The 12,952-nt window shown below is 39.9% G+C and overlaps 1 protein-coding gene across 2 annotated transcripts in view; it reads right to left on the minus strand.

Annotated features, from left to right (window-relative positions):
* Nucleotides 1-12,952, minus strand: part of ABCC3 (ATP binding cassette subfamily C member 3) — an 82,766-nt gene that overhangs the window by 69,363 nt on the left and 451 nt on the right. The gene's annotated exons all lie outside the window — the stretch shown is intronic.

Consider the following 12,952-nt stretch of genomic DNA (forward strand, 5'->3'; position numbering starts at 1 on the left):
AAAAGAAAAAACAGATGGTGCAGAAAAGAAAGAAACAGAAAGAAATAGAAAAATGGAAAAGAAAAAAAATAAGAATATAGCAAAGAAAAAGAAAAGAAATATATAAAGAAATGACTTTCCATTCATCATAAGTGTAAACAATTTTAGTAACTTATCACCTTCTCTTAAAATACAACAAATGATCTCTTCTTCCCATATCCATCTCTTATCTATAAACAAATCCTTAAAGCCTCATCATTTCAGTCCTGATGTAAGCAAAAGTCCATTAAGGGTTACCAGAAATAACAACATGTCTATTTTAACCTTGATCAGATAAACCAACTGTATATTCCTTCCTTTTACTTTTAATAATCTTGATCTTTAGTCCCGTCAAATAACTTCCTAGAACTTGATTTCTTTTCATTTTTTTCTTTGTCCTTCTCACAAAATTATTTAAAGCTTTAACAAGCCTCTTTTGTAAATCCAATATAAGAAAATCATCCAGGTTACTCTCTTGGTTTGTTAATTGTATATCCCTTTTAATTATTAAGTCATCAGCCGGTTTCTTTCGTATATCCAGTATAACATCTTTTTCCATATCATTCTTGCAGCCTGTCATTTTTAAATCCACTTTCAAATCAGTCTTTATCTTGTCAGATAAAACTTGTTCCTCTTTCACAACATCTTTTAAACATCGTCTATCTATAGAGGCAGACACTCTTAAAATTAACTTCTGGGTCCATTGTTCAAAGATATCCTTCAATATGTCCAATGATAAAATATTTTGCTTCATTCCGTATTTGTAAGTCAAGTTTGAGTGTTCTTCTTCTTTAATTGTGATCTTTAGTTCCTTCTAGTTCCCTCTAGTGTCCAATTTTTAAAGTCTTATCTTTTTTTTTTTTTTTAAGAATTCAAAACAAAAGTATTTTCCCACAGGAAAGATTCTTTGTAATTAATTCCAAAATCTTATTTCAAATTTATTTGGACCCTTAGTCCATTTGTAACTTTCTAAAATCAAAGTTTTAATCACCCTTTTGGTGTTTATTCCAAAAAAGATTTTTTTTAAAGTACTTAAACTTGTATTTAAAATGTCTTTCACTATTAAAGGATACTCACCTGGTGCTATAAAACTTGTCAATCCAAAGTTTCCTAATAGTTGAAAAGCAGTTAACAAGCAATTTCTGAAAGTGATTAGAAAAGGAAGTATGCAAACTTAGTGTCCTTTCAAAGGCACCAACTGTGGTTTGAGCAAAATGGCTGTTCTCTTGTGTCCCAGTACTCAAAACCCAGAGTCCGCAGTCTTGTGGTCTCCCTGTGAGCAGCAACTGTCTGGAGCTCTTGTGGGTGATCTCAAGTCCTCTCCTTTTCTGGTGAGGAATTATCAAAGAGCCGGTCTACTTGCCAGATCTCCGCCAGTCGTTGACTCCACTTTTCGTGGAGCCATCTTCAGTCTGCCATTTCTTCTCCAGAAGTCCCAGCTCTGTCCCTTTGGGATGTGTATGTGATGCCACCACATATGTACAAAAGGGGATGTGTAACAGTATATCTGTTTTTATAGATTTTTGGGGAGGGGGTTGTACACCGTTCAGAATCCATTGGAGTTGGGATGTTGATGATGATGATGATGATGATAATAAAAAAATAAAAAATAAAAATAAGCTTAGATAATGGATACACCCTTGTTGTGGGGGGAGGGGCTTGTGATGTTCTGATGAGGCTGAGAGCTATGCAGGCTGTAGCGTATTCTGCCAGAAGGGTCACCCATGCCAGACAAGTCTCAGCAGAAGAGCCAGACTAAGGGTACCCATCAACCCATTAACTATGGTGAGAAAACAGAAAAAGAATCCTATACTGGGTTGGTTGTCGGCCAGGTCAACAAGAACTGCATCAAGCGTTAGAGCTCCTGGGCATCTGTCGACAAGTGGGCATTGGGACTCAGGAGCTATGGCTGGGCAATCAGGGCTTAGCCCTGTAGAATTACTGGAAGAACAACAACCAAAGTATAGTGTGTTTGGAAACCATGCCATTATAGCCTGCTATTATAAATCAGAACCAACAAAGCAGGGCTACTTAAAGCAAATGTTAGAACTGTGGAAAGGAATTTATCCAGACTCAAATATCACTGAACAATGACTGGCAGATCAAAGGAGATTCATTACCGGAAACAAAATATTCATGGATGCAGAACTGGAAGAGATTCAGAAAAATTGTGAAAATGGAACACCCAAAACAATAGTAGAATAGAGGAAGAAACTCAGATAACCACAATTGGAAATACAGAGGAAACAGCTGATATGAACTACGGAAATGATAACTTAGAAGAAGCAATAACAACAGAACCAGTACAGGCCAGCACTCAAACAACCTACGAACTGATCCCCTGACAAGAAAATTTAAAAGAGAAAATTATGGTGTATGCAGAATTACCAGTAGAAAGACAAAGACCGCCAGGACTGAAAGTAGTGCCCAAGAAAGACCTGGCACCCGTAGTGAAGGATGTGAATGAGGCGCTTGCAAGGATTAAAATAACATCTATCAAACAGGCCAATCAGCTTGCCTAAAGTACAGCAGGGGTGGTTACAGAAGAACTGGGTATCGAAATTAGAAAACCAAAAGCAAAATCATACTCAGTCCCAAAGTGGAAGATCAGGCTGGAGGTCAAGATAAAGAAATTAAGATCAGATGCAAATAATTTAAAGAACATGAAAGAGCAAACATTGAAGAATATAAGGATCAGGACAAGCCTAATAAGGAAGTATTGGCTTAGCACCAGAAAAATTGAAGAAGTTTTGGAAATCATAAAGCAACAAATAACAGCAATAGCTGGAAAAATTGAACACTGTGGGGCACGAATCATTCAATTTAAGCAAAATTAGCTATTTCAACCAGACCAGAGGCAATTCTACCAATGTATAAAATAGCAATAGAAATTCTGAAAATGGGAAACTAAACAAAAAGGAAGCAATCCAGTTTTGGAAAGATCTATGGGAAACTCAAAAAGACTATAATAAAAATGCTGGATGGATAAAAGAATTTGAAGATGAAGTTAGTAAAATTCAAACGGGAGAACTAATAATAACGGCAGAAATGGTCAAAAATTGAGTGAAAAGGAATAAAAACTGGACATCTCCTGGAAATGATCAATTGGATGGCCTTTGGCTCAAATATCTGACTAGCTTACATCCAATTATAGCTAAACAGCTTAATGAAGTATTGCATAAAGGAGATATCAGTGACTGGTTAATAACTGATTCAAAAAGACCTAATGAAATGGACAACAGCAGGAAACTATAGTTCAATAACATGCTGCCTACAATGTTTAAATTACTCACAGGCATAATAGCGGACAACATCCAAGATTATTTGGAAGAAAATAATATCAGTCCAGCAGAACAGAAAGGAAATAAAAGGATAAGCAGAGGTACAAAAGATCAACTTCTGATTGATAAAATGGTTCTGGAGAATTGCAAAAGCCAAAAATCAATTTACATATGGTCTGGATTGATTATAAAAACGTGTTTGATTCATTACCACACAGTTGGATCATCAATTGTTTGGAAACAACTGGTGTCAGTAAAAACATTAGAATGTTTATAGAAAAGATAATGACAATGGAAGATAGAATTAGTGGTTGGAAATGAAAAATATGGGGCTTGTCAATATTAGGAGAGGCATCTTCCAGGGTAACTCATTATCACCCTTATTGTCAGTGCTATGATCCCACTTTTCAGTGATTTTGAATCTTGGCTATCAAACAGCAAAAAATGCTAATAAAATCTCATATTTGCTTTGTATGCATGATCTGAAGCTTTATGGAAAATCAGAAATCGAAATCCAGCCACTGACAAATACTATAAGAATTTTTTGCACAGATATAGCAATGGAATTTGGCCTAAGAAATGTGCTACAGTAGCAATAAATCAGGGTAAAATCATGAACAGTAATGGAATTGAAATGCTGAATGGCCAAACCATCAGGAGCCATCAGAATGAAGCCTACAAATATCTGGGGATTTTACAGTTGGATAACATCAAACATGGACAAGTTAAAAATGTGATTAGTAAAGAATACATCCAAAGAGTGAAAAAATTGTTAAAGACAAAATTGAACAATGGAAACGCCATCAAAGCTGTCAATACCTGGATCATACGTGCTATTTGATACACTGCTGGAATTATTAACTGGACACAAGCTGAACTGGATAGTTTGGACTAAAAAACAAGAAAACTGATGACTTCACTATGCACTACATCCCCATAGTGATATTGATAGATTATACCTGCCCTGCAGAAATGGAGGCAGAGGTTTACTTCAAGTCAGATAAACTGTTGAAGAAGAAAAGCATGCATTGGCTGATCATGTAAAAGATAGCCAAGAACAAGCACTGATGCAAGTTAAAAGTTGGGACTTAATGAATAAAAGGAAACAAAACATGAATATTGAAATAATGTAATAAACACAGAAACAGAATGCTGGCAAGGAAAAGCATTACATGGTGAATTTCTACAAAAGATTGAGGGGAAAGCAGATAAAGATAAAACCTTGCAATGGCTTACAACTGGAACATTAAAAAAAAACAAACCTGAAGGGTTCATTTTGGCTCAAAAGCAAGCTATTCAAACTAATGCAAGTAAGGCCAGAATTGAAAAATCATCAAATGATTCAAAGTGCAGATCATGCAAAGAAGCAGAAGAAACAGTAGATGATATACTCAGCTTGTGCAAGAAGATCGCACAAACTGACTATAAACAATGACATAACACAGTCGCCAAAAAGATTCACTGGAACATCTGTAAAAATTATCATGTGCCAGTAATGAAAAATTGGTGGGAACATATAGTTGAAAAAGTAGTAAAAAATGAGCAGGTTAAAATATTGTGGGATTTCCAAATACAAACTGATAAAAGTTGTGATGCATAACACACCAGATTTATCTGTGGTTGAAAAGAAGAAAGTGTGGATAATTTATTTGGCAATACCAGGGGATAGTAAAATAGAAGACAAAGAATTGGAGAAGATCACAAAGTATCAAGATCTGAAAACTGAAGTTGAAAGATTATGGCATAAACTGGCAGTGGTGGTCCCAGTACTGGGTGCCATACGAAAAAGCCTTGGATGACACTTAGAAAATCTGCACATTGAAAAAATTTCCATCTGTCAATTACAAAAGGCCAAACTGCTTGGATCCACACATATACTATGCCAATACATTACGACATCCTAGATTCTTGGGAAGAACTCGATGCGAAGGCCAACACCAGCTAAAGAACTGGCAGCTGTGATTTCATGTTGATGTGTATATAATAATAACAACAACAACAACAGGCTTCAGTGTTCATTTTCTCCTAGAAAACCCTGAGCATCACTGAAATTACATAGCAGTAGTACCGGGCCAAGGGATGGTACAGAAGGTCTTCTGGTATTGTTGGATCTCTCAGTAGCTTTTGAGAACTTTGGTAGAGACCAAAACAATTGGTTACTCTGCAGTGGATAGCTCACAGAGGCCCTGTGGCTTCTGGACGTCCGATAGCACCAAAATCAAAGCCAGAGAAGATACTGGAGATGGAGATCAGCTGTTCAGTGACAAAAACAACAACACTGCCAATCAACTGCATGCTTGCATGGAGGTGCCACCAATCAGCTGCTTGGCATTTTGCTGCAGAGGTGGCAGTGGGTGATTCTCTGTGAGTGGCAATGATTCCTTCTCCTGACTGCTTGATGGTGGTGGTAGTGGTGATCTAGGTGCCTGGCAGCTGCAGTGCTGGAGTGCTGGGACAACTAGGTGCCATGAGAAGGTGGCAGCTGGACCAGGATCAGGCCGGTGGCCAAGTTAGATGCTGGTTAAATGCTTCTATGGAGTGCCTCATCCTGGGCAGTGGCCATCTTGTTTCCCTCACATTGTACCATAGGGACAGTGAGGAAATGAACTTTCAGTTACCCGCTCTGACTGCTGGCAGTGCTTTTATATTATTAATAGTATCAGAGGAAGTTGGGACTGCAAGGACTAAAAATTATGAATCATGATTCTGAAGAATTGAGGTAGGTGTTTTTCTTGGGACAGAGATGGCTGAATTCAAGTTCGTTTGTTTTCTCTCTGGATATAAGATGGGGGGATGGGTGGGGATAACAATAGCCCCCTTAGATCACTTCAGTCTATAGTTGGGTTGCAGTGGTTGTTTCTACATCCCTGATACCTAGTTGTACATCTTAGTCCACAGTTGCTCAAGGGATGCCATCCAGATTCCGTCTCAGTGTCTGGAGACTGTGGAAGACTGGATGGGGAAGAAGAGACTCAAAGTCAATCCTAGCAAGACTGAGTGGCTGTGGATTTTGAGGCGTTCTGGGTCAAGAGATTTTCCATCACTGAATGGGGTTGGACTCCCCTAGGCAAACTTGGTACAAGTAGTTCTTGCTTAACAACAGTAATTGGGACCGGTAACTCCATCATTAAGCAATGCAGTCATAAAGTGTGATGTCATGTGACTGTGCCAACTTACCACAGCAATTCTGGCAGTTCCAGTTGCCATCATTATGCAAATCCCACTTGGTCACAGAATCCTGCAGTCACGTGATCACCATTTGCAATGGATCCAGCTGGCTCCCCCATTGACTTTTCTTGTCAGAAGCTGGTAGTGAAGGTCACAAATAGCAAACATGTGACCACAAGACACTGTGACCGTTGTAATTGTGAGCCAGTTGCCAAGCACTAGAATCACGATCATGGGACCATGGGGATGCTGCGACGGCCACAACCACATGGAACAGTTGTAAGCCCCCTCTTTCAGTGCCATTGTAACTTTGAATGGTTGCTGAACAAAGACTACCTGTACATAATTGGGGATCTTTCTAGACTCCCAGTTGCTACTTAAAGAGCAGGTAGCAGCTGTAGCTCACAGGGCCTTGCCCAAATCCAACTTGTATCCTAATTTAGTCCAGTCCTGAATTGGGAGGCCCTACTTACCCATGCCTTGGTTATCTCGTCTGGATTATAGCAATGCGCTCTACATAGAGCTGCCTTTGAAGACAACTCAGAAGTTAGAACTGGTCTAGAATGCAGCGGTGCTGATACTTAGGGGTACACTTTGGTACACCCACGTAACACTGGTATTTCATAAGCTGCCCTGCTTGCCAGAGAGTTCCCAGCTGCACTTTAAGGTGCCAGATATAACCTTTAAAGTCCTTTAATGACCTGGCTATTTTCAGAACCACCTGTTTCAGGATCCACCTGTGATGTCTGATAAGATCTGACAGGGTCAGCATGCCCTGGTCCCATCACTTAAACACTATCATCTTCTATCAACAGAGCAGAACGGTCCTATCACCTAAGCATTATCAACAGAGTGCCTTCTCTGTTGCTGCATTTGCCTAGTGAAATAGCATTCTTCCCAAGATCTGGATGGCCCTGATCCTGCCTACCTTTCTTAAGGCTTTGAAGACTTGTTTTTTGCCCCCACGCACTGGGCCAGTTGGTCTTGTGAGCCCATCCAGATTAATTGTTTTTGGTTGTAGAATTGCCTCTGGAAAGATTATGTCTTATTATATTTTATATTATTCTATTTTTGTAGTCTTATTTGTTGTTTTACCTATGTTCATTGTCATGCCAAGCGGGCAGCTATAAAAATAGACTACATAAATAAACAAATAAATTTTGCATTTTCATATAACTGACACATAACACTCAATAATCACTAATGGCCAACAGAGTGATGCTGCCCTTGGCTTAAACCAAATGGGCAACACAGGATAGATGCAACATTTTTCTGAGTCATCAGAATCTAAACATACTGGTATAATAAAAATTGCCTGCAGCCAACTGTTGGTTATGCTAGCAATATCCTACTTCTAGTATGACAATAGTGGAGTAAGGAAGACAAACTGGGTGGATGGGGAATACAGTGAGAGAGAAATGCTTATTCATGAAGCAATAGTTGCAGCCATCTCTTGCCCTGATGTAGCATTTCAGCTACATAAAAGGTGGCATGAATGCACACAAACTCCGAGTCAGTGGATATCCACAGAGAAACCTTCCTTACAGAGCCACATTCTAAGCTCCAATTCTAACTGAACCAGAAATAATTAAGAGAGTCAGTCCCAGGAGCACAAACAGCCATAAAGGTTGGTTGAAGCGTGTGGGATCTAAAACACTGTAGCTTTGAGTATTTACTTGAAAAATCTGGATGATCAAGTCCTTCTGTACCTGCCTTTATTTGCCCAAAGGTTCCTACCTCCTACACATGCCTCTAATGCATACTATTTCAATACAAACTGCAAAATATACACAGAGTTGAGTGCAGAATCATTTCTTACTCCCCCCAAATGTAAGGACTCCTGTCATACCAGTGCTGCTATGCTTCTGAAATGTTGTAGGCTTCACATAGCAATGTTCTTGCTCTTTCATAATTATGTTCAAAACACATGTTGTGGCACATGCCCTTGCATTAAAGATATATATCTGAAACTCGATGGCCATAATCTCCACAGCAGTACCAACTGGATTGCATATTTCTCCAAATTTTGCCAGAAATTAAAAATTATTGTTCCGAATGAATGAATGCCTAGCAAAAACAAAGCGAAGGAAAAATCAAACCTCTGCATCTACTTCTCAGAACTCTGGAAGGCTGAATTCCCAGTAAGGTGTTACCATTTAATCCATTCTTCTGTTTGTCACAGCCACAAATCTGCTTGTTAACGTTCAATGATAATCAGTAGGAAATTCAGATTTCCACATCAAGATGGGGCTGGTGGTGATGGGGGCCAGAAATCTGACCAAAATGAATTGGGCTGTTTCATAAGTCACTGAACAGGTGGCAAAAATTTTGAATAACATTTTACATTTGAACAAACTTGTTCATCTGACTGAAGAATATTTCACTCCTATAAATATATTTGGGTTTATTCATTTAGCACAGCCTTGGTTAAATATATTTTAGTAAGTGTTATCTTAAATGTCTGTCAGTACACTACATATACCCCTTAGTTGGTGGGTTATCAGTTTGCAAGGTAATCTCTAGATTAGGGATCTTAGCTTGACAGAATAGTGTGAACATGCTTGGGGTAAATTGTGACTGGATGGATTTGATGAAATCATCCAAAAGAGGTGAGAAGTTAAAAAAGAAAAGGTGCCAGGTGAATGAGGTAAGAACAAGGATGGTTGGCAAGGACAGAAAGATCTGGTTAGCGAATGGTATTGGTGTAAATCAGTTTTGGCTATTTCCTTTTCTCATCTCAGGCCTTTAATTTCTTTGGCTTACTATTTCTTACTCCTTCCACATGTACTCCAAAAAAGGAACACCATAATGGGTATGTATGCAGCGACATTTAGAGGGGTTTCTGGGCAGTTGCATCCAAGGCTGCAGGAGTTTCAGGAGGCCTCAGGTTGTACACCCTTATGCTAATAACCTGTTGTTTGTTTGTTTTAGCTCAGTGTAATTTTCGAATTTATCCACTTTGTTTGAACACCCATAAGTCGTTTTTGGGACAGTCTACATATCATGCAAACTGAAAACCAAATCACCCTATAGCTCAGTGCCATGGTTTTCTAACTGTGTGCCGTGGTGCTGTAATGAACTCACAGGGGTGCTGCGGGATATTTTAAATTTTTGCTGTGAAGCTGGGTTTGGGATAGTCTTTTGGTCTAGGGCACCATGAAAAAATTACTAAGACACTAAGGGTGTCATGAACCGAGAAAGTTTGGGAAACTCTGGCTTAGTGTGATATGAGAAAAAGTGCTCCTCATCCTTATGTCCAGTCCTATAGCAATTTAACAGACTTGCCTATGCAGCTGAGCTTATGATTGGTAATCTGTCAACATGATCTGTTGGGGCAGAGGAGATATCTATCAGCCCCTTATTGTAGATAGATCACTTTCTGTTACTTATGGAGTTAACTGGCACCTCAGTCTCTGCCAGAAGGATGGACCCATAAAGATGGCCTACCCTAGGTGGCTGAATATGGTTGCTATGGGCCTTCAGACACTTGTGTAATTTCCCTAATTATTTGGTGGAAAGCTCTGTTGAGCACCTAGTTGGTCCCTGTATTCCATGAAAGTTGTTACAACTGCTTCTGAGTGGGTTCTCCCTGTTTGCCAAACCCTGGAAGATACCTTTGTATACTGAAGAGCTGCATGAAATCGAATGACAGAAGAGACACTTATAGTAAATTGGCTGAAGACAAAAAGTGAATATGACTGGATACAGGCATAAGCTCAGGTTTGAAGCACTTACTGCATCTGCCACCTATTGCCATCTGGTGGCACTTTCTCCCCCTATTGTAAATGATGGGCTGGAAGAATCTATAGCAGAGCACTGTGATGAGTTAGCAAGACGTTTTGCAGGTAAAATCACTCATATTTACTCAGAGTTGGAAGCTAATTGAGAACAATCTAAAGAGGTAACTGGAGTGATACTTGGTGATATGTGGGAGATGTTTGAGCCTGTGGATCTTAAGGAAGTGGACAGGGTTCTTTGTGAGTCCAGCTCTGCCATATGTGGATTTTATTCAAGCTCATCTGGTAAGTAGACAAACAGCTGGATCTAGACAATAATAAATGCAACACTGTGGAGGGGGAGATGCCAATAGTCTTGAAAGATACACTAGTATGCTCCTTGCTCATGAACAGATCCTTGAATCTGGCTGTATTACATGACGATTGTCCAGTTTTCACACTTCCCTTTTTAGAAGAAGTGGTGGGTGGCAGTTAAAAAGGAAAAAGCAGATTGCCTAGATCCATTTCAGGCAGGATTCAGGCCTAGGCATGGGATGGAAACTATATTGGGTGTGCTCATGGATGATGTGGCAGGGCTTGGATTGGGGGAGCATGGTCTTCTTACTCTGCTGAATTTCTCTTTGGATCACCTTCAAGGGCTGGGAATTGGGGACACCATTTCACAGTAGTTCAACTTGTTCCTAAGTGGGTAATTCCAGTTGGTTATGGGAAAGAAGTCAAGTCCTCAGCACTCCATCATGGGTATGCCAGATCTTGGCTTTCTTCCTCATTTTGTTTTAACATCTTCATGAAGCTTCTGGGAGAGATGATCCATCAGCACTGGGTGAGGTATCATCAATATGGGGATGATACTCAGCTTTATATCTTCATCATAAGCTGGATAACAGATGCAATTAAAATAATACATGGTGCATAAATTTTATTTATGAGATTTATATGGCCACCCATTTCATCACGTGATTCTGAGCAGCTGTAACAATGTAAAACAATACTAACACAAATAAATGAAACAACGGCCAATACAACGCCATGCTGCTGATACCTGACTCAAAACCTCCCAGAATATATATATATATAATACAAGCCAGGTTCATCAAACAACTCGGCCCAAGGCTTAGGGAGAACAGCCAGATCTTTAAGGCTTTACAGAAGGCCAACAGGGTTGAGGCTACTTGGATCTCAAAGAGAACATTGTTCCATAGGGCAGGTGGCAAGAGAAGGCATATATTCTGGGCCCCTTAGAGGATACTGCCTCATAGGAGGGACTCGAAGCATACTCATTCTGCCAGATTTTGTGGGATGAACAGAAGCAATTGGAGACAGGTGATCCTGCAAATAATCTGGCCTTATTTCATGAAAGACCTTATAGGGGATAACCAGGACCTTGAATTGCATTTGGAAGCCTACTAGAAGCCAGTACAGCTTGCAAAGCAGTGGTGTTAGAGTCTGGATAGGGAAAATCAAGCTCAGGCTCAATCCAAGAAATAAAGAAGAGTTACTTGTACTAAGAAATAAAGAAAAGTCACTGAATAGCTGCCTTTAGCAAGTCCCTTGTTCAAACTTGTACTGGTTTTACACAGCATTACGATAAAATAGAACTGTAGTAATGAAAGTCAAAATACCTGTCTAGTCAGGTTTGCTACAGTTAATCTGCAATGCCAGGGAGTAACCTACTTTGCCTTTATAAAGACAACCAAGGGGCAAAATAGTCACATTTCTATTCATCTTAAAATGCAAGAAGTTTATGGAATCTGAACAGGTTTCCATGTGCTTTGTTTCATCATTCAGAAGAGAAACTGAGGCATATACATATGTGTGAGTAGTGTTGCAAGGTTTTAGATATTTAGATAAGTTTTTCTAATCTTATGACATCTTTTCCAAAATATGGGATATGTGCTACAACACCTGCAGTGAGACTTATTTTTCAAAGAATAAAGAACAAGGAGAACGTATTATTTCCCCACCATGTTTCACCTCTGTGATGCAAGAAGAACTAACAATCCAGTATCCCATTATTCATTTATTCCAGCTGAAAGTATGATTATTGTGTTGCGTAGTTCAGCCTCCACACAGTGAAGTAGTGAGGATGCCGGACTAGGACCAGGGAGACCCATCTTCAAGACCACCCTCACAGAAGCTTAGCTGGCGACTTTGGGTTGACCACTATCTCTCATCCACACCTACTTTGCGGAGTTATTGCAGGAATAAAACAGGAGGGCTGAAATCTAATCAATTAATGTGTCACAATAATTCTCCAGATGTACCTTAAACTCTACTTTTAAGCAGCTCTGCAACACTAAACTGGAGGTCCCTCAGCCCTGTCCATCTTCCTCCAGAATACACCCCTGGCCGGTATTCAGAGGTAGCAACGCAGAGCCCTCTAGGACTTCAATTCCCATCTGCCCCAGAGAGCACGACCAATAAGTAGGAATTGTGGGACATGAGAGCCACAGATTAAGGGGTGTACAGATTAAGGAGGTGTACTACCACCGGCGAAATCGAGGTCTAAGGCCACCCTCAGCCAGGGAAGCTGATTTCGGACTAGTCATTCTCTCTCAGCCCCAGGGAACTCTCCCGGTTGCTGTTGTGGAGATCAAACGGAGAGTCAGCCCAGGCGAAGTGCCTCGAGCTCTGGGAAGAAAGGTGCGACAGAAATAGAATCTAACACCAACAAAAATAAAGCACAACACCTGGGGGAGATCGGGTTGCCAACCTCTGAGCTACACGCTTTTTTTCTCCACCGCCAAC

Source organism: Python bivittatus, unplaced genomic scaffold (assembly GCF_059951505.1).
Source record: "Python bivittatus isolate LINGU-HERP-01145 unplaced genomic scaffold, Pbiv_v1 ctg000220_np1212, whole genome shotgun sequence".
Classification (NCBI taxonomy): Eukaryota; Metazoa; Chordata; class Lepidosauria; order Squamata; family Pythonidae; genus Python; species Python bivittatus.